Genomic DNA, 22555 nt, shown 5'->3' with positions numbered 1-22555 from the left:
CCTTTGGGCCTTCACACGCGCGTTTTTCCGTATGCGTCAACCAGTGGCTTAGAATTTCCTACTTTTGTTCTGTCTATTAAAGAAAACATTATTATTATCAAGTGGCACTCTTCCTAGAAAGTTTTGGTGTTGGCATAATGGCATTCCCACTTTGGCCCTAGCATGTTCCCCCCCCCCTCAACAAGTAATCGGATTTCCCACTACGCCATAGACACCTCTCAACATGTCATATATTACCTACCTCTCAATATGTCACATATTTTATGAGGATAATTGTGTTTTAATTTGTTTTGATGGTATGATGAGACGAAATACCTTTGGATATTCATGACATCGCTTGTGGTGATTTGTGCTTGTGTGTGCTTTTTGTGTTTAAGGCACTTAAAGTTATATCCTTTGGAGGGAAAGAAGGCCATGAGTACTTTGAGCCAAAGAATACTTTCACCGTTTGCACATTTGGGGTATTCTGAGATCACTTTGGTGATTTCCTTGAGGATCTAATTAGGAGGTAAAGCAAATGTCTAGTCATAGTGCATAAATGCACAACTACAAAACATCAAAAAAGTCACATGGCTATTAGTCTAAATAGTGGAAATGGCTATAAAGCCCTTTCTTCTCTTTCTCGAAGTAATTGAAATATTTACAAAAGTATCTTTGGCCAACTAAGTAGACTCAAAAACAAGTAAAGAACAACATATGGAACCAAAAGGCTACAAAAAACACAAGGCTAGAATGACAAAAGAATGGAATTATGAAGTGGGCACAACCACAATGGTCTGCATCATATCCATCTATGGGACAACCACCTCTATGAGGATCAAACCAACAAAAACATGTTATCTCATTGCAATAGTGAACCTCAAAATATTCCTAACTACTTTCTCATTCTCAAACATGGTTGTTACACATGGAAAAGGGAAGTTTTTAAAGGAGATCTCTAAATCCTTGCCAAACTTGAAATGTTCATTGTGTGTGTGTGTGTGTGTGTGTGTGTGTGTGTGTGATTGTGCGTGCGTGCGTGCGCGCACATGTGCATGCATGCATTTGTACATGCATTGAAGAGAACTCCAAAAATCCAACAAGATTCATGTTCATTGTGCAAGCAAAAAATGCTACATATCCCCTCCATATATAGCAAGCTACAACAAGTGATATGTAGACTAAGTCCTACATTAGGATAATATTTTAACTAAGTAATTTTAAGTAAAAAAATGTCGTGGTTGTTACTTAGAGGTGAAATCTATATCCAATTTTACAAATAAAGGCATGTGAGATAGTTTACATAAAGTAGTTGTTTAATTTCTTCTTTTTGAATAAATTATAATCTTTAATTCAATTTGTACAACCAAAACAAAGTTTTACTCTTTAGAAGAACTTTTGTAAGCCAAAGTTTAGTTCAATCACTAAACCAAATCTTAAGCATCTAGATAGGGTAATCGAATATGTTGAGGCTTAAATAAGAATCACGAGAATGGTCATTATTCCTACTTGCACATTCTTAGTTTTCACCATAATCAAGTTCCACTAGGGAAAATGCTACGTTTATTTTATCCATGTGATTGTAAAATATGCCGTAACAATAATCTTTCTCGTATAATTCTTGTATCTTATAAGCGTGACCATAAAATTTTTGTCATCTACACCTTCTCAATTATTTTGATTTAATATTATTAAGAAAAGTTGATTTAGTCACTTAATTTATCACTAGTGTTCCACGCGTAGTGCAAAGGGAATGCTAGACCGCTTCGCAGCATCTTTACTGCCTTGAAGTGACTTGCAAAGTTCGCTCAACAATCTATTTCTCATCTTTCTCTCTCCTCTTTTCCCTCTCTGTTTCTAATTTTTTTATTTACCCCCTCTCTCTCTCCCCCCCCCCCAAGTCCCTATGTCTATTTTTTTTTTCTCTCTCTCTCTCTGTGCCTTCTATTTTAGTTTATTTTCTCTCCTCTCCTGGTTCTCTTTGTCTCTCTCCTTTTTTCTCTCCCATATTTTCTTCTCTCTCTCTCTCTTTCTCTCCCCCTCTCTCATCTCTTTTCCCTCTCTCTCCCTCTCATCCTTTTTCCTTTTTTTTCTTCTTCTTCTCTGTCTCTCTCTCTTTTCATTCTCTTTTTAAATTTTTTCTTTTCTCTTTCTCTCCTCTCTTTTCCTTCTCACTCACTCTCCTCTATTTTACATTCTCTCTCTTTTTAAATTTTATCTTTCCTCTCTTTGTAATTCTCACTCCATGTTCTCTCTCTCTCTCTCTCTCTCTCTCTCTCTCTCTCTCTCTCTCTCTCTCTCTCTCTCTCTCTCTCTTCTTCTTCTTCTTCTTCTTTCAATTTCTTTCCCCCCCTTAGTCTCTCTTAAAGTATGTAAATTTTATATTTTTTCTATATATAATTATCTCTCTTTATGTTTATATTCTCTCTCTTTGGTGCACAGATCGAGTGTTGTATGCGCACATAGTGAACGCCGAAAGGTCACCAAGAACAAAGAACTCTACAAAAGCTTCATAAAGAAAAAAAGAGATTTTGCACAACAAGAGACAACAAGACCAATTGGGTGCAATCTTCCCCCATGCCTTGTGTGAGCGCTTCACAAGGCATGTATTTATAAATTTATTAATCTCCAAGTTCAAAAATAGCCCACTTTACAAATAGCACGATTTTGGCTTTTGTGTTTGCTTTTACCCAAATAAAAAGTAAAGCATTTGGGTGTCACAAAAGTTGGGTTGTGTCCAAATACATGTCAAATAATGAAATATTAAATTGAGCATCTATGTGCATACAAAATAATAAATGTTTGTCAAGCGCTTTAATAAATAAGCACGTCTAAATAAATATTGGCGCCACATCTTTAGTGATAAGGCGTGCGCCCATCAAAAATAATAATTATTCTAGGTATTTTCAATTCATGCCATTACCAAGTGCTTCCCAACACCACTGCTACCTACTCTACACATCAACTGAAGCATTCGCAATTGTTAGAAAATAATAAGATAAAACCCACAAAAGTGAATACCTAGCAGTCTTCAGCTATAAAATAATTAAATAGGTTGAAACTCTGTCCTAACCTTAATTTAATTCGAGTGCACTCTAATCTCATAAATATCCATTAATTTAATATATATTTTATAGAATCACCCATGTGCACATTAAATTAATCTGACGCCCAAAAAGAACAGGCGTCCCCATCAACTTCTCGCATAAGGAATCCACCTTGTGTACGAGCCCTGACAAATAAATATAGTTTTACAGAATCCACCGTGGAATATGCCTCCCAGCATCATATCCCCAAGGTGGGATAGCACTTGTCATCAATTGCTATCAGCTCAATGTGGAGTGAGCAGTGAGGGGTAAGCACTTAGGTCGCGGGTGTGCATCCATTGGGCTTCTTTAACATGATGATTTTTAAACTTAACCAAATATCTAGAATATCTACGGCCAGTTCTAGTGTTCATAAAGTCAATGTCTAGAATAATTTCAGGTTTAAGGATTTTAGTTTCTTCTTCTAACAAAGAAGGGTCTTCATAGACAAGATGAACAGATAATTGGCCTCTAAAAGGTCATAATCAATTGATATGAAAAGTATTATGCATCTTCCATTGTTGGGGTAGTTCAAATTTAAATGCATTGTCATTGATCTTGTGAATTATTTTGAAAGGTCCATAAAACCTAGCTACTAACTTAACACCAAGGTGTTTCTCAAAACTTTGCAATCTTCTATTTTCAATGCGTAACCAAACATAATCATCAACATTGAAACTCGTGGCTTTTCTTTTCTTATTAGCTTGTTTAGTGTATGATTACTGGGCTTTCGTAATCATATCTTTAACTCGAGCAAAAATAGTAGCTTGCATATTCGCAATATCATTAGCAGCTTTAACTTTGTTCAACAATGATGTAACATATGTAGAAAATTTATATCCATAAATGATTTCAAAATGTACTTTTTGTGTAGTTGTGTGTGGTGTGTTATTGTATGCAAATTAAAGTAGATGTAAGTGTGTATCCCATGTTTGTGGTTTTGAAATTGTGTATACATGCAAAGAGATCTAGAATTGTACTGTTAGTAGCTTCAGTTTGCCCATTGGTTTCAGGATGGAATGTAAATGAGAAATCAATCTTAGTACCCAAATTAGCAAATGAAGTAGTCCAAAAATTGTTATAGAATCTAGAATCACGATCTGAAATAATAACTTTTGGCAAACCATGGTTAGTAAAAACAATCTTCAAAAACAATTGTGCAACTTGAGATACACTTAGTGTTTTCTTGTATGGTAGAAAATATGCTTGTTTACTAAATCGATCGACTATAGTCTAAATCATATCATGATTAGCTTCTGTATTAGGAAAACCGATTATAAAATCCATTGAAATATGTTCCCATGGACCTTTAGGAATTGGTAAAGGTAGCAACAAACCATATTACTTACCATGGTGTTGCTTGACTCTTTGACAAATTAAACACTTAGAAATAAAGTTAGAAATATCAAATTCCATTTGTGGCCAGTAAAAATCTTCAACCAATGTTCTTAAAGTGGAAATAATACCTCTATGGCCTTGATATGGAGGACAATGAATTTCGTGCAAAACAAATGATCTAAATTGAATAGTGATATACAATCTTTTCTCATAAAACATAAATCCATCAGAATAAGACAAAGAATCAATTGAAATCCAGTTATTAGCAACCAATTTGTTCCAAACAACTTGAAAATTGGGGTCATGGTCATAGGTATCCTTCATAAGAATAAGGGAATCAAAAGATAGAATGGAAATATTATGGATACTTGGTCTTCTACTCAATGCATCAACAACAACAATCTCTCTTCCTAGTTGATATTAGATAAGTGGATGAAAACTTTGAATGAAAGCAGCCCATTTAATATGAAGGTCAGATATTTGTGGCTAACTAAGGAGATGTTTGATACTTTGTTGGTTAGTTTTGATCATAAATTCAGATCCCATTAGATAGTGTTTCCATTGATGTAAGACTTGAACTACAACTAACAATTCTTTATCACATATGTGGAATACTTCAATTCAAAGGGTTTAAGTTTGCAATTAGAATAAGCTATGGGATGTGAATCTTGCATGAGAACAGCTCCTATTCCTAATCCGCTAGCATCAGTGACTACTAGAAAGAATGGTCGATTAAAATCATGTAATTGCAAGACAGGTGCATACGTTAAAGCAAGTTTCAATAAATCAAAAGACTTTTGCTGATTGTCAAACCAATGATACACGACACCTTTCTTTAGCAATTTTGTCAAAGGCAATGTAAGCAATGAAAATTTTCTTGCAAATTTTCTATAAAAACTGGCAAGACCTAAGAAAGAACGTAACTCATGTACATTTTTAGGGATTGGCCAATTCAAATTTTCCTCTGTCTTTTTAGGATCAACACAAATACCATTAGAAGAAACAATGTGACCTAAGTATTCAATTTGGGTTTGAAAAAATTCACTCTTGTCAAGGTTAGAATATAATTGATTCTCTTTCAACTATTTGAAAACCAAAGATAGATGTTGACAATGCTCATACTCATTCTTATTAAAAACCAATATATCATCAAAGAAACAATCACACAATTCTAATACTTCAAAAATATACGATTCATCATAGGACTGAATGTAGCTGGTGCATTGATCAAACCGAAAGGCATAACAAGAAATTCATAAAGACCAAACTGAGTTCTAAATGTAGTCTTGAAAATGTCAGGTGTATCCAATTGTACTTGATGATATCCAGATTTGAGATCTATCTTGTTAAAAATAGTGGCCCCTTATAGTTTATCCATGAGATCATCTACCCTAAGAATCAAATATATGTTCTTAACAGCGATTTTTGAAAGGGATGCAGGAGGCGTAGAGAAAAGAGTACACACAATGTAGGTGCTGTCAACAATGTTATGACAGTCTTATTGCACTTTCATATATATGAATAAAGAATATGGGCAGTCACTGTACACGGGCAGGCCCAAGGGCCTTTTACCCCAACAACAAAGGGATGTAGGAGATGCAGAAGAGAAAAGCACACACAATGTAGGTGTTGTCAACATTGTTATGACAGTCTTATTGCACTTTCATATATATATGAATAAAGAATATGGGCGGTCACTGTACACGGGTAGGCCCAAGGGCCTTTTACCCCAACAACCTCCCACTAAAAGGCCAATGGGCCAAGGAGTGAAAAAATAAAACAAAAGAAAAGAGACAGAGTGAGGAATCATGACATCTCACCTAACGCCCAATCGAAAAGTGAGCTGTGCAATAAGTGTCGGAAATCTCCGAGTCCAAGACATCAAGGAGGCAAGTGATCCCGCAACTCCATACAACGGAGCAATCCAACACAACTCATGAGTGCAAGGTTGTATATCATCATCATCAGAGTAGCACATAACATCAGCATGGCGCATACAAGACAACGGAGAGCATCCAAACTCTCCAAAGTCAATCATTGAAACAGGGCCAGTATCCCAGATACAAGTCAGATGGGGTGGCCTCAGCGAAGCGGAAGACTGACATACGGCTGTAGAACCAGCCATAAAGCTCACTAAACGTGAATCAAGAGGCTTGAGAGGTGTCTGCATCTCATAAAAGACAGTATGACGGCTGCATAGAACCTGTTGGGCATCTAGATCCCAAAACTTGTAAGTCGTAAAGTCACCATCTCCATAACCAAGGAGTATGCATCTGCGTGACATAGGCTCATGTGGTATATTGACAGATGCCTAGCAGCCAAATATCCTCAAGTGATCATAAGAGGGTCTCATGTCACTCCATGCCTCATGCGGAGTAATAACATCCAAAGAGAAACACAACGTCAGATTAACCAATTAGACTGCCATCATAAGGGCCCAAAAGCCATAAGACAACCTAGCTGTGGTAAGCATAGAAGCAACCTTTGCCTGTAAAGTCAGGCACATGCCATGAGCAATCCCATAATACTGTGGGCATAAGAAATCAATGTCATATTGCTGACAAGAGATCCGTGAGCTAGGAGAGATAGCATGACTCTCATAATCCATTTGCAAGCATCTAGGCCTGCTACAACAGAATCCATAAACCTGTCAAGCATAGTAACAGCATCCTCAATCCGTACCAAAGGGTAAGCCCAAACACGGTGGGTAGCATGATCCATGAATGTCACAAAATACGACACTCCACCAAGTGATTGGGAATGCATATGTCCATATACTATAACATGGACTAGATCTAGAGGAGCATGCCTCACACAATCGCCATAAGCCAAAGAGCCTCTGCACTGACCATGAGTACAATGATGGCAAGTAGCATGGGGAAGAGCCGGCAATAAGCCCATATCACATAAAGCATCCATCTCAGTGTCTCATACATGGCCGAAGCGACAATGCCATAACAATGCATGTGGTATCTGCGTAACTGCAACCATAGAATCTCCCACATGAGAGACATGCACTACATAATCACTGCCATATCTAGCACCTCTGGCCAATACCAAGCAACCATGATGGATTTTTCATGAAGCATCCCCAAGAGAGACAAAATATCTTGCACCATGCAACTGACTGACAGAGATCACGCTCTTACTAAGCGTAGGTATATGCAAGACATCACGGAGCATAAGAGAAGACCCATTTGGCAGAGCCAAGTGTATATCCCGTGTACCAATAACATGACAATCCTACTCAAGGCCCAAACAAATACATCCGTCAACCTCCCTATAAGAAGAGAACCAAGCTCTATGCAGAGTAACATGACAAGATGCCATACTGTCTAAAAACCAATCAAAGGTATAGGCTATATCACTGAGCAAGTAATCTGCAAGGTAACACGATGCCATGAGTCTAGGCTCAGCTACATCATCATGGGTAACTACATGCACCATACCACTATCAACAGTGGTCTCACCTACTATATCACCTGACTCTGCTCTCATGTCTAGTCCGGCGCAATCATTTCTGCTCTCTAATCCACTTGAAGCATTTACGCTTCACATGCCCTATCTTTCCACAATGAAAGCAAGCAGAACTTGTAAAACCTGTAGAAGAGGACAACTGCTCTGTAATAGCATGAGTAGGGCTATCCAATACATCCAAGGAGCTCAAAGAATCAAGGGAACTCTCATAAAAGAGAATAGGCTCATCAAGGGGATTGTCTGCATGATTAGAAGAGCTAGAAGTTGTCATAGCATACTGCAAAGGAGACTCATCCAAACTAGAAGGGGAGAACACAAAGGCATCAACCACAGATGTAAAAGCTCCCACACGGACAAGCCTAGCAGATAAAAGCATGACATATCCAACCACTGTAGCTCACAGCCATAAAAGCATAAGCATGCCTCGATGCCATAAATGCATAAGCATCCCCGAAACATAGGAGTATACATAACTTTGCAGTGTCTCATACCATATACTGACATACATGTCCAGCTAAGAACAGAAGGTGGCAAATAAACCTGCAAGAATCAAGCTCCAATAAAGGCCCAAATATCTGTGTAGAAGCATCCAGGTGTAAGAGGCTCTGTAAAATACATAGCAGTAGACCATGTGCATACACATGTGGCCATAAAGATCAATTTCTCCCTGACATACACTTGCAATAACAGCCAAAATAGCATAGATGCCATACAACAGAGAAGTAGGATAGCCATAACTGTAAATCCCAAGCATTATCCAAGTCCACTAATCAATAAATATCCCGCATATCAAATGCAAATGAGCAATCATAGCTCAATAGGCAACTGCCAAAACAAGGGAGCAGTTCACTGCTCAATACATGCAAGTGCATCCAAGTAATAGCCAAGATCCATAATCAAAGCATAAAATCCCATATAGCATCCAAGGTCATAATAGAAGAATCCAAGTCGTAATGGAAAAAGCCAAGTCAATGTCCAACTGCTCAAGGGAATACTCAAATGAATGTCGAGACGAGCTCAAACAACTGCCATCCATAGCCAAAGCATAAAGCATTCACCAAGCCATCATAACACGTACTGGGTAGCCTAGGCATAAACCATGTCATAGATAAAATTCCAGCTACAAAGAAGTGACAGTTAAACCCAAATCAAGCTCTAATCTCAGCTCAAAAGCTTTTCGGAGCATAAACAAGACATGTGGCATAGTCCAAATACATCATGACATCATACCGAGTAGTCGGGAGCACCCTGTGACCAATAGGCATAACCCAACCGTAGCATAAATAGCTTCAGCCCTGAAGTTTCCAGCAGGAAATAACAATCCAAAATTGAGTAAAATAATGCTCAAACCAAGCTCAAATCAAGTGCCAACTCATAGGCATACATTCCCAGATATGTAGGCACCAATAGGGCATAATCGGATATCAAATGCCAAGACCTGTAAGCATAAAATTGAAGTAACAGGTGGCTTCCCTATTTTGGACAGATCTAGCACTGTTCAAAATGGTCAATGGTGGCTGAGCTAAATCAGCTCCAAATGTGTTTCATATAAGAGGCATAACATCAACAAGGGATCCGGTATCAATAGACATCAGTAGAAGCATCACATAAGCCATAGGCATACAAATACATGTTGTCTCAAACCTGAAATCTATTGCAGAATATTTTTTCATCAGAATTTGGAAAATCCAACATCACCATCGCGTCCAAAGCATGCCAAAACCCCAACTTAGACTCTTACCTTGCCTGAATCGGGTTTCGAATGCTCGAGATATGACAAAAAGAGTGATTTTTGAGCCATTATTGCAAACATGTGCAAATAAAACGTGAGTATGCTGCTGTACTTGAGGAGCCAAATCAGGGTGGGTAAAGGATAAGCAAGAACCCAATGAAGTCCTACAACAGGCCTACACAAGCCTAGGACAAGTCCAAGCAAGAGGTGAAGAGAACAAGCTTCAATGATAAAATCTATGGTTGCCTCTTCATGAAACCCTACTGTTCATGTCAAAGAATGGCTGAGAACTAAGTGAGAAGCAAGCTCTCATACGTCACATAGATGCTGGGGAAGGCCGAAAAGCGCTCACAAAGGACATGCTCTGATACCAGCTGAAAGGGATGCAAGAGACGCGGGAGAGAAGAGCACACACAATGTAGGTGCTGTCAACAATGTTATGACAGCCTTATTGCACTTTCATATATATATATGAATAAAGAATATGGTTGGTTACTGTACGTGGGCAGGCCCAAGGGCCTTTTACCCCAACAATTTTGTTTAGAGCACAATAGTCAATGCACATCCTATATGTATTATTTTTCTTCTTAACTAATAGGGCAGGTGCACCAAAAGAAGAACTATTGGGCCTAATGAGTCCTCAATTCATCAACTTGTATTTGGATTTTTTTAAATTCAATGATTGTGTCTGTAACGTGCTTTACATGGTGGTTGAGAACCTGGGATTAAGTCTATTTTATGGTCTTCGGGATGTGTAGATGGTAAACCACGGGGTAAATCAGCAGCAAAATAATCTTTAATTGTGAAAGAAATTGTGCATGCCTAGGCTGCATCTGATTTTTCTTAGCTTCAATTTCATTCACCTATACTAAGTATGATTTGCTACCTTTTCTCAATGCACGTTTAGCCTATATGTGACTGAGCAGGGGAAAATTATCAAAGGTGTGCAATCCATGTAATGTGATTTGTTTTCCATTAGAATGAATTTTCATGGAATGTGTGGAATAATCTATGTCGGGATTATATTTGTGACGCCAAGGAATTCCTAAAATAATATCACTAGCTTGTAAAGGCACAACCAGAAAATTTATGTGCACGATATAATCACCAATTTTAATTTCTAGATCATGAACTTCTTGTGTACCATTATATCTAGGGCCTAAGAATGCAGCCTTTATGTGATAATGAGTTGGGATAGTAGGTAAATTCAATTCTTTTATCAACTTTGTGGAATAAAATCATGTGTGCTTCCATCATCATGGAAAACAATCTTTTCTTGACCATGCACAAAACATCTCATCGTTAATAATGAATGAGGATTTGGCATGCCTGGTAAAGTATCTGAAGCATCGCCAATATCATCATCATCTTTAGTGAAGTCTGGCATATCTTCATGGTCTTCGTCTTCAGTCGCTCCCAAGTGATTGATTTGAACAGCTTGCTTCTTGGATTGACAGTTCACTGGTTGATGACACTTATAGTAAACTATAGACTTTGCTTTGGAGACATTATTGGTAAGGGCTGGAAATATGGATATGTTGAGATTTGACTGAAGAGAAGGCTTAGGGTTTGAATGTGTGTTTGATATGGTAAAGTAGGAGGTCGAGTCTAGGGTTTACCGAAAGAAGAAGAAACAAAACAATTTTGATTAAATCTTTGAAAGTTAGAATTGAATTGCTTTGGACCAAAGTTACCATTAATTGAAAATTGTTGCAGTCGCTTTTCTCGTCCACGAATTTTATCTTCCGCATCATGCGCTAAAGAAATCGCATCCTCCAAAGTCTTTGGCTTGAACATATTCACTTCCACATAGAAGTGTTCAAGCAAACCGGACATATACTTGCGCTTGTGGATAGCCTCATGAACATCTTCAAACATTCGAAGTTGTAGTAAGGCGCTCCAAAAACGTTTAGTGTATTGTGGGACAGATTCACAATCTCTTTGTTGTAGAAAATCCCACTATTTGATAGCTTTTTCATGGAATTGAGGTGGAAGGAAATTCTGCAAAAATTTCTTTTAAAAGGTCTCCCAAGTAGAGGGACAATCAAGAGTCTTGCAGACAACAGTCCACTATAAAAAAGCTCTATCTACTAGATGGTTAGTGACACATATAAGTTTATCTTTTTCAACATATTTCTCTTCATGAAAATAGTCATCAAACTGATTGATGAAAGCTATGACAATTTTGCCGTCACATTGCCCATTAAAAGTACGGAATTTGATTTTTTTTTTCCTTATCTTGGCTTCTTTTCTAAGAGACTATGTATCAAGTGTCACGTCAATCGTACATCAAATAACATCTTCAGGTTGCGCTCCGTCTTGATCGACAATGGATTGTTGAAGTGTAGCCAGTTGTGCTTGCAAATTTTGACGTGCTCTTCGCTCTTTTTGAAGTTGCATCATAATTAGATTCAATTTTTGCTCCATAGTCGACTCTGGCAAATCACCTTCACCTATAAAATCTTCCATGTTTTGATCGGGCATCCTACAAAAATCTCAAACAACCTCACACACTTGAAATCTCGTTAGAAGGATGAGCATAGCTTAAACTTGGGTTTACAAGGCTTGCTTTTCTTTTAAATGGCTTTTGCTTTTATGATCTTGCTTTTTCGCAGGTACGGCAATTGATGACGGTCTTCTTTCAAGCAAAAAATTATTCCATATGTTAGATATGATCAATGCCCCACCCTCATTAGGTGCTACCAATGATCCATGGTGCTCAAAGTTGTAAGGCCCCCACTATGAGGAGAAGCCAAATGTGAGCCCGGACATTGGTTGAGTCCTGACTTGTATATCAGATGAGGTCTATGTGATCGGATGGCTAAAAGGTGACAATTGAGAGCGGAATTTAGGTGACGGGAAGTGCTTAAAAATAGCTAAAAATTATGAAGATCAAGGGAAAAATATTCACTGTCAAAGGCGGCGGCTCGATCTAGGACGATTTTAAGCGCCAAAGTGCTTTAAAGGCGCCCGAGCGACACTTGGTGATTTTTCATAATTTTTCAGACAGTCGTGCGGGTTGACACAAGCTACTGGCCAATGCGGGATGCTAAGCCGGACGCCCAGGATTTTTCAGAGCTCGATTCCGAGTCCGGACGGGGAAATGGCCAAGAAACCGGTCAAGATGCGAAGAGGTGGACAAAATTTGGCCAAAATGGGCAAGTGACCCTTGGGAGCCCAAATTTTAATGTAGCATGAAACTTTTCATGCATTGGGAGATGAAGAAATCGTGGAGAGGAGCACGCAGCCTGCGCCCGAAAAATGCGCCTCATGGATGATGATGCCTCTCCCAGCCTGCAAACAACCCACCCAAATGATCACTGCCCCTCATTCCCCCCTGGATACTGATCATTTCGCCGCCCTTCACTCGCGCATTGATGCCCTCTTTGGAAATTTCTGATTTCAGTCTTTCTCTCTCCTCCCTCTCTCTCTTCTAAGAGGCAGTTCATGTGTGGGAAGGAGGAATGAAGAAAGAATGATGGAGACTTGTCCGGCATGGACCGGATTGCTACACGGGCTGAGAATGGTGATTTGTGATGATGCTGAACATGAAGTGTTGCTGTTTTCCAAATCTACAGCCATGGAAAAGAAACCCGAAACACACGTTTAAGCGGTAAACCAAAAAATTACAAAGAAAATTTAGTGTTTTATGCTTTTGATTGATGGAATGCCGTTCATATGGACTAAGATTTGATTATGCTGCTGATTCTTCTGAGTTCTTACTGTTTATAACCAGAAATTATGAAAAACATGCATTTCATGGCTCGAAATAATGTCAAGAAACCCGAAAACGTATGAAAAAGGGGGAAAAACAAGGGTTTTGGGCATATAAATGGGAAAAACCGTCGATACACATCAACTAATCTTTCAATTTTGTTGCAAATGAACTAAGGGCCACAGCCCACAAACTGGTTTTCATTTTCAGCAATTTAAAAAATACAAGAAAATGAAGAAAATGGCGGGAGAATGATAAAAATACCATGAAAAATAGGGAAAAATACATTTGGGGCTACGAAAAATATAGAAAAATAGGATTTATGTTTGTTGATGTATAGCAAGGCTGGGGCATGAAGTTATGCTTCAGTTCAGCCTTGTTTATATGTTTTAGTGCGTGTTTCCTTCCTTTCTCCACATAAAATGACAAGGAAACCCTAAAAGAAATGAATATAATGATGCACTATCAATGAGGAAGGGTAGAGTTGTGGAAAAAATGGTCAAATGCCGTTGAGCATGAGGGATAATTTGCTGATTTTATATGCATTGCATCTAGGACGGAATAATAATGATAAAAATTAAAACCTAGTAGCACGAAGATCACTTCGGTGCTAGGTGTTGCAGCGAAGCACAAAGCGGTTAGAAAGAAAAGCATGAAAGAGATGTTTTGCACTTGCACGCTGCTGGTTTTTAAAATGTTTGAGCACTAGGTATCCACCTCTTTGCATGATCATTTAGAGGAAATTAAAAGTATCAGAGTTAGCTCCTGGATATGCATAGCAATTGTTTTCAGTAGGCCTGTGACCCACCGTTGAGAGTGTGAGGTTCCTATGCTGTAGGCTAGTCGTGGGATCATAAAGGGGAAGTCAAGTAAGGACAATGGTACATTCCTGGATACGTTTATTTGGTACCTTGAGCGACGTTTGTGCGAAATGTCTAAATGTTGAGCGACGCATCGAGGGGCCAATCCCCAAGGTGTAGGAGAGTCGCAGAGGGTTGACGGCATTCAGCCGTAGGAGGAACCCCATGTGTATGTGATTCGAGCCTTTTGGCTATGTGAAAGGGACTCCCTCTGAGGAGCAATATTGGGTTAGGATCAGTTGGACTACAACGTATTACAAACGCAATGTTTAGGAAGGCAGAGATTTTGATAGACGCTCCTGGCCGCGAGGCCGAGGGGTTGTCTTGTGCGTAGTGACGAGGTCCGGCTAGTGCATGAGCCAGTGCCGGCCCGTTTTTTGGTCCATCAGTGGTGCGTCTGCCGGGAGCCGCTTAAAAGTGGCGGTTCTCGAATCCTGGTTGTTTAAGGACCAACTAGCAGTTTATGCCAGAGGATACTGAGCTTGATCCGTTGTTTATTGATAAGCATCGTCTAGCAGAAATCCAAAAGCAAGAAAGAGACGAAAGAGCTAGGCGACGTGCTGAAATTTTTAGGAGATATTCCCCTAAGTGTAGCGGTGCTGAACCCTTACGAGGGAGTGGATCTAGTGGTCTTAGGACCACAAGCAGTAAGTTAGGAGAAGGTGGAAGCTCTAGTGCTCCCCTTCCTTCGATAAGTCAGTCCACGTCAAGTACGGGAGGTGTAGCCCCACCGTCCCCTATTCCTAGTGCAAATCCAATCCTCGTCATGGCGCAGCCTATTGCAATTCCAGCAGGAACGACGGATTTGCCGGCTCTAGGTTACCCGCTACCCATTTTTAATGGGCTAGTTGAGGAAGATGCGGAACTCCACATTAGGGAGTTTCAAAAGTTGATGTTCAACTGTCGCATTCAAGAAGAAGGGCATTTAATGATGTTCTTCAATATGACTCTCAAAGGAAGAGCCGCTATATGGTATCATGGTTTAGAAGCCGGAACCATATTGAACATTGATGCATTTTATGGAGCTTTTCGAAGGGAGTTTGCCCCTGAAAGGGGTGGGCAATATTGGTTGCGTGTACTCAACGTGACCCACCAAGATCCACACGAGGATATTCGTGCTTATGCGAAGAAGATAAAAGAGGTCTTCCGTAAGTTGGACACCTCTATCCCTATTCCCGCAGCTGCCCAATTACAATATTTCCTACATGGGTTGGACTTTAATATCCAATTGCAGTTGAGTAGTGTTCCCTTGGGGGATATAGATACTGCCATTACACGAGCACAAGAGGTGGAATCCCGACTACAAGCAGCCTATGCTTCTCGCGGCAATTCGAATATGGGTTTAGTATTGGGAAACAATGTGGCAATAGCCAATGGCAGTAGTGGCCAAGGGATAGCGATGGCTAACCCTAATGGGAGAGGGAACATGATACAGAATGTCCCTTTATTACCAGCTCCCCCTAGCATGTCGATGCCGATGGGCAGTCAAATGGCTCCAAATAGTGGAGGCCAGGCGGTCAATTCTAACACCATGCCTGCAGCTCAACAGCCTGTGCCTAATCGAATTGTTAGGCCGATTGAACGACATGGTAATGACCAAGGCTATGAGTCGAGTTCTTCCAATGTTCTTGGCGAGGTTAAGGACATGATGAAGCATTATACCGACATGATTACGGAGCAGTATCGACAAATAGCGGTTGATGTCAACTTCCTTAAAAAACAACAAAATTTGATAGGAAGTAGATACCCGGAGGAGGGTGCACCGTCGAGGTTTAGTTGCAAATGGTGTGGCGGGCAGCACTATCCAAGAAATTGCCCAAATGTTAAGTGCGATATTTGTGGAAAATCCGGCCATCTAGCGGCTACTTGCTGGAGTAAGATCAGTTCTCTCCAGCGGGGTAGTCGGCAACCAGGGCCTGTTAATCATCGTGCTCAAGGAAATGATTCCCAGCCAGAAAATGGGCCTAAACAAATACTTCAACGACCAAAGACTACAGTGGAAGAGCTACCAAGTGGTAGTGGGGTTAGTTTGATTGAGGTTGTACGCGTTAATGATACTGAAACCTCTAATCTACGAGCTGTCCTTACGAGAGGTAAAAAGGGTAGAGAAGCCGACATGGATAAGCCTGTCGACGGAAACCCTAAACAAGGCGACAAAGGGACGCAAGTTTTGGATCCTGCCCTAGAAGGGGGACCTTTGAAGCCCGTAGAGAGTAAAGCCGATAAGGAAGCACCAAAGAAGAAGGTGAAAGTTAAGAAAGAGGCAATAAAGCCAGTTCAGCGACCTAAAGAGCGGATGGTTTGGCGTAAAAAGCGAGCTCTATCGAACTATCATGAATTCAATTTGGCGGGCTCTCTTTGCGAAGTCAAACCGGATGTGAACCTTTTGCAGCTTATTAAGCTTTCCCTAGGAGTACGCAAGGAATTTAGAAAGATCCTACGTACCGGGTACATCGTAGAACCTTTGGGTATTGCGCGAGTTGGTGATGACTGGTTTGAGCATGCTGAGAAGCATTGCCCAAGGGTTGCAGCCTATGTCGATGGGATATTAGTAGATTATGCCATTGTCGACACAGGATCATCGGTCAACATTATGAGTTCTGAACTGATGGAAAGGTTGGGTCTTGCAATCCAGAAAGATACCTCCACAATTCTCAGAATGGCAGATGACAGTTTGAGACAGCCGGAAGGCTGCATTACTAAGGTCCATGTCACTGTTGCAAATGTAGAATGCCTGTTGGACTTTAGGGTGATTCGTTTTGCAGGGCGGCCAAGTTACCAAGTATTACTTGGACGACCTTGGATCTTGCAAGCGGATTGCCAAGTGGATATACCTGCCGGTCGATTAATATTCGGCAGAGGTGCCCAGCGTGTGGTGGTTGACGCTTATCCTGAGTCCCCGCAGAGTGAGAGAGCTCCTCTATCTTCTACAGAATTGGAGACATTAGAAGATTTATCTGCTAGTGAGACATCATCGAGTGATGAGTCCAAAGAGGGATCCACCACGGAGGACATCTATCAGATCACTTTGAACGAGCCGATAGAGGGCCAAGATCGTATAAGAGATGCAGATGTTATCGAGCTAGACCTTGGTACGCTTGGTGATTCGCGGCCAATCAAATTAGGCTCTATGCTCAGCTCAGCAGAAAGGGAGGACTATGTGGCCTTGATCCAGGAATTCCGTGATATCTTTGCCTGGAGTTATGATGAGTTGAGAGGCATCCCTCCCAGTCTTGCTGTTCATACAATTCCGTTGAAAGAGGGCAGTCGTCCTGTACGGCAGAAAGTAAGGCGTATGCCTTTCGAATTGAGGGACGGGCTGTTTGAAGAGTTACAGAAGCTTCGAAAAGCGGGTTTGATTTTTCCTGTGCAACACACGGAATGGTGTTCGCCAGTTGTGATTAGAAAGAAGAAGAATAATCAGATCCGTTTATGTGTAGACTTTAGGGAGTTGAATAAGCAGACAGTTAAGGACTACTACCCATTACCATTTATTGACCAGATTTTGGATCAATTAGCGGGTAGGGAGATATATTCATTTATGGATTGCTTTGCAGGATACAACCAAATGGCAATTGCAGAAGAGGACAAGTTGAAAACAACTTTTATCACTGTATTTGGCACTTTTGCTTACCACGTGATGGCTTTTGGTTTATGCAATGCGCCTGGTTCGTGGCAACGAACAGCCGATAAGACATTCGGTGACATATCCCCTGAAGAGTTGAGGGTGTTTATTGATGACTTAGGGGCCGCCACCGTGAGAGAAAGGCAGTTGATCATTTTGAGAAAATGCTTTGAGCGCTGTAGACAATTTTGCATTGCCCTAAACCCACGGAAGTGTGCTTTTGGAGTACCTTATGGGCTATTGCTGGGCCATGTGGTCAGTTCGGTAGGAATTGCGACAGACCCTGAGAAGGTCAAAGTTATAGTTGCCATGGGTCCACCACGTACTCCGAAAGAGGTTCATAGCTTTCTGTCTTCGGTTGGTTACTACCGTAGATTCATTAACGCCTTAGCAGAAAGAACGTTGCCACTTACAAATTTATTGTCCTTTAGCTGTTCGTTTGTATGGGGTGACCCTTGTAAGGTAGCATTTGAGGATGTGAAACAAGAGCTAGCAAGAGCGCCCGTTTTAAAAGCACCTAAAAGAGGTGAGGTGTTCTATATATTTTCGGCCGCCACTATGTATAGTATCAGCTGCTGTTTAGCCCAAATTTGGGAAGAGAAGTGGTACCACCCGATTGCTTTTGCTAGTCGGAAGCTGGGGGTATCCGAAATCAATTACACCTACATGGAGAAGCTGTGTCTAGCGATGGTCTTTGGGACCAAGAAGTTCAGGCATTACATTCTCTATGAGAAAGTCGTGCTTTATACGAAGGCGGAGGGACTTCGACTATTGATGAACAAGTTACAGCCGCCTGATCGTTTAGCGAAGTGGTTGATCACTTTGCAGGAATTTGATTATGACATCAAGAGCAAGCCACCAAGGTTGCAAGGCATCGTGGAATGTCTAGTGGACTTTGGGGAGCCGAAAGAATCTGTGGCTGAAGGTAGTGACATGGAGATGATATTTAAAATAGATACGGCATCTATTCCCTCCTGGTATGCTGCAATAACGCATTATTTATCAACAGGAGAGGCGGGATCCGAATTATCTAAGGCTGAGAAAAGGAAAATTAAGCAGCAAGCGTTAAAGTTTGCCTTGATCGCAGGTACATTATATCGGCAAGGGGTTGATGATATCTATCGCCGATGTGTGACGCCTGACGAGGTGCCATTCATTTTGGAAGAGTGCCATGATTCTGCTTGCGGTGGCCATTTTGCTGGACGGCTTACAGCACAAAAGGCTTTAAGAGCGGGTTATTGGTGGCCTGCCATCTTCCAGGATGCGTTTGCGTATGTTAAGCGATGCGATATTTGCCAACGACATGATAGTCGAGAGAATAGGAAACGACCACTCACCCCTATTATGGCGATACTTCCATTTGAGAAGTGGGGAATAGACTTTGTGGGTCCTATTACTCCGTCATCGACTACGCAAAAGCGGTACATCATTGTAGCAACTGACTACTTCACAAAGTGGTCAGAAGCACGTGCAACAAGGAAAGATGATGCTAAAGAAACTGCTAGTTTCCTTTTAGAGCAGATAATATGCCGGTTTGGTCCTCCGAAAGAATTAGTGTCGGACCGCGGAACTCATTTCCTGAATAAGGTGATCAAAGGTTTGACAGAGTTGTGGAACATCAAGCATAACAAAACAACTCCATATAACCCGCAAGCCAATGGGCAAGTCGAAAGCACCAACAAGCAGCTTGTAGGCATCCTGTCCAAAATTGTGTCAGAAAAGAAACGGGATTGGGATAAAAAGTTATACGTGGCAGTGTGGGCTTATAATACGACTTTCAAACGAGCCACTGGCCATACCCCGTTTAAGTTAGTATATGGGGAGGAGTGTGTCTTGCCTTTAGAAATTGAGCTGCCGACTATTCGATTTGCTATCAATCATTCTTTGAGCGATGAAGACGCTCTTTTTGAGCGCTTGACGACACTGGCACATTTAGATGAGCTTAAGTTGCAGAGCTTATTGCACCAAGAAGTGGCGAAGCGCCGAATGAAGAAGCTACACGACCTAAAAGCCAAGAAATACACCTTCAAGAAAGGACAGCTTGTTCTGTATTATGACGCACGACGTGAATTATTCCCAGGCAAGCTAGAACCCAAATGGGATGGGCCTTACAGGATCGTTAGGATAGGAAAGAATAAATCTATAGTGTTGTTAGCTGACCTTGAGGGGATAGAATTTAAAAATAAGGTTAATCTTAATAAGATTAAACCTTATTACTTCTGATTGCACTAATGCTATGACTGCCTTACAGGTCTAGGCAAGATTGATCAAACATCTGCAAGGAAATCGTGATAGAGGTTGATGGGTCGTCTGATCCCTTATTTAGAACACGCATATTTGGAACAGAGATATCATCAGGGGAAGCTCATTTGGTGGAGCAAAGGATACAAGGTGATTGAGCAAGAAGGCGGGACATTTATTTGGGAAATCAAGGTCTTCTGCCATCACTGCCTACAACTTTTGACGAGCATCCCTGTTGAATTCAATGATGATGGAGGGATGGAGCCTACAGTCCACCCGTTGAATATGCTGAATTTCGATTACCCTAATTACGAGTAGAGTTCAGGATGGCAGAATATGTAAACCCTTTATGGACGTACACCTTGTACTTTGATGGGGCGTCCAGGGGTGCATGCAAAAAAGGAAGTGTAGGAGTTGTCATCCGAGACCCCCGCCGGCGCATTGTCATGAAGTTAGCTGCTTATCTCGAGGCGAATTTTACCAATAATATGGCCGAATACAAAGCCCTGATCATGGGTTTGAATATTGCAAAAAAGGGTGGTATCCGCCAGTTGTTGATAAAAGGGGACTCTCAGTTGGTTTTAAATCAACTCAATGGGACGTACATGGTGCGGAACCCGATCCTTTGTATGTACCATCACACTGCCATAGCCCTACTAGACGAATTTGATAGAGTGTCTTTTCAGCTGATTCCACGGAATTGGAATCAGTTTGCCGATTCTTTGGCTAATCTTGCGTATGAAGAGAACCTCTTCTTTAATTGTGGCCCTTGTCCCGATATATCTATTGATGGTGAGACAGGACCTGGTCGTTTGTGGGGTATGCTTTCTGAACATGCCCTCTTTGGCAGACGATGGTTGATTTGGGTGATGCAGAGGGTAAGCGAGACTCATCTACCTTTATTATCTCAGACCCATAGACTGATTCGACGCCATGTGATGCGAACACCTCTTGCGATATACGCAGGAGGGATAGGTCATAATCTACTGCACCTAGTTTAGGGCTACAAGCCCTGTTCCCCTGGGAATAGTATGCTTTGATGTCTATCATGGTTGTTTCCAGGTGGATGTTCTGCATAGTATTGTTTGATTTCATTAGGCCAAGAGGGCCGATTTAGTTTTGTAGCAAAGTCATGTCTGAATTCATTAGGCCAAGAGGGCCATTTCCCTGTCTAGTGCAGGTGCGTTTAATTGGGTTTTGGTTTAGTGTTGTGCTGGACAGGTTTTGCGGGTTGTGGAATTTTGTGGAGCCTGGAGAAGCCTTTGCTGCGATGGAAGCTTCTTGTGGCCACTCCAGGTGATATTTCTCCTTTACGAGTACCTTTCTTTCCTGTTATATGTGTATTTGTACTTGTTGAGGGGATACTTTTTGTTTGGGACCGGCAACCAAGGCATGAAGTCCCAGGTTTGGGCTAAGTATGTTTGAGGGAAGTCGGAGTAGTCATTGCCTCCTGTAAAGACATTGTTCGACATTGAAAGACCTGTTTTAGAAGGAAGCCCTAGTGGCTCAGTTCTGCTAGCCTGCTAGGCAGCCGTTCTAGGAGTTCTTGTTAGTAGTGAGGCAGTTAGAGAAGCCTGCTAGAAGATCATAATGCTGATGCCAAGACATCCTGAATATCCTAAAAGATGAATATAAATGTGAAGGTGTGTAAAAAGGGGTTCTAACCCCTATCAATGAAAAGAAATGAAATGAAAATATATAAGCAGTTGATCATCGCCTTGCGAAGGCCTGGTAGGTTCCTGGGGACGAGTCAGACCCGGGGCCGATACCTTGTCTTCCTCGGGGTGGCTTCTTGCTGGAAAAATAATATCAAAACAAGGAAGGTTGGAGCGAAAATAAAAGTGAGCGTTAGAAAAGGATTAAGTGTCGCCTTGCGAGGGCTTGGTAGGTTCTTGGGTGCCGAGACAGGTCCTGAGACCGATGCCCTGTTCTCCTTGGGTCACTACGTTCAGCTCCCTCCTTTTTACATGCCCAAGTATGTTCATCCAATAAAAACCCTAAAAGAAGACATGTACTGAATGAAAATATTCCTTTGCTCAGGCTATAGGAGTCCTCGCCTTGTAGGAGTTCCTAGTTGTGTTGTCTTTAGTTGGTCAGTAGTTCAGACTACCACTTAGGGCAACCTCTTTGACAGTTCTTTTTCGTTTGGCTGTGTTGGAACAGCTGGTTAGTGACTTGCTTCGGATCTTCTCTTAGATGATGCTAGGCCTCCTCCTTGTGGATGTTATGCCTTGGTTCTGTCTAGGGGTAGGGGGAGCATTGTGCTGAGGTTTATGATGATAATTATTTTGTATCAGTTTGATGCTTCTTTGGTTGTTTATGTGCAGATATGTTCGTGGATTCGACGGGCTGAGTCGCCCTATCCCGTGGTCTCCAATGAGAGCGGAATTTAGGTGACGGAAAATGCTTAAAAATAGCTAAAAATTATGAAGATCAAGGGAAAAATATTCACTGTCAAAGGCGGCGGCTCGATCTAGGACGATTTTAAGCGCCAAAGTGCTT

The sequence above is a fragment of the Lygodium microphyllum genome, chromosome 2 (assembly GCF_053477565.2).
Source record: "Lygodium microphyllum isolate KBCC chromosome 2, Lygodium_microphyllum_v1.1.10, whole genome shotgun sequence".
NCBI lineage: Eukaryota > Viridiplantae > Streptophyta > Polypodiopsida > Schizaeales > Lygodiaceae > Lygodium > Lygodium microphyllum.
This window is presented reverse-complemented; position numbering follows the sequence as displayed.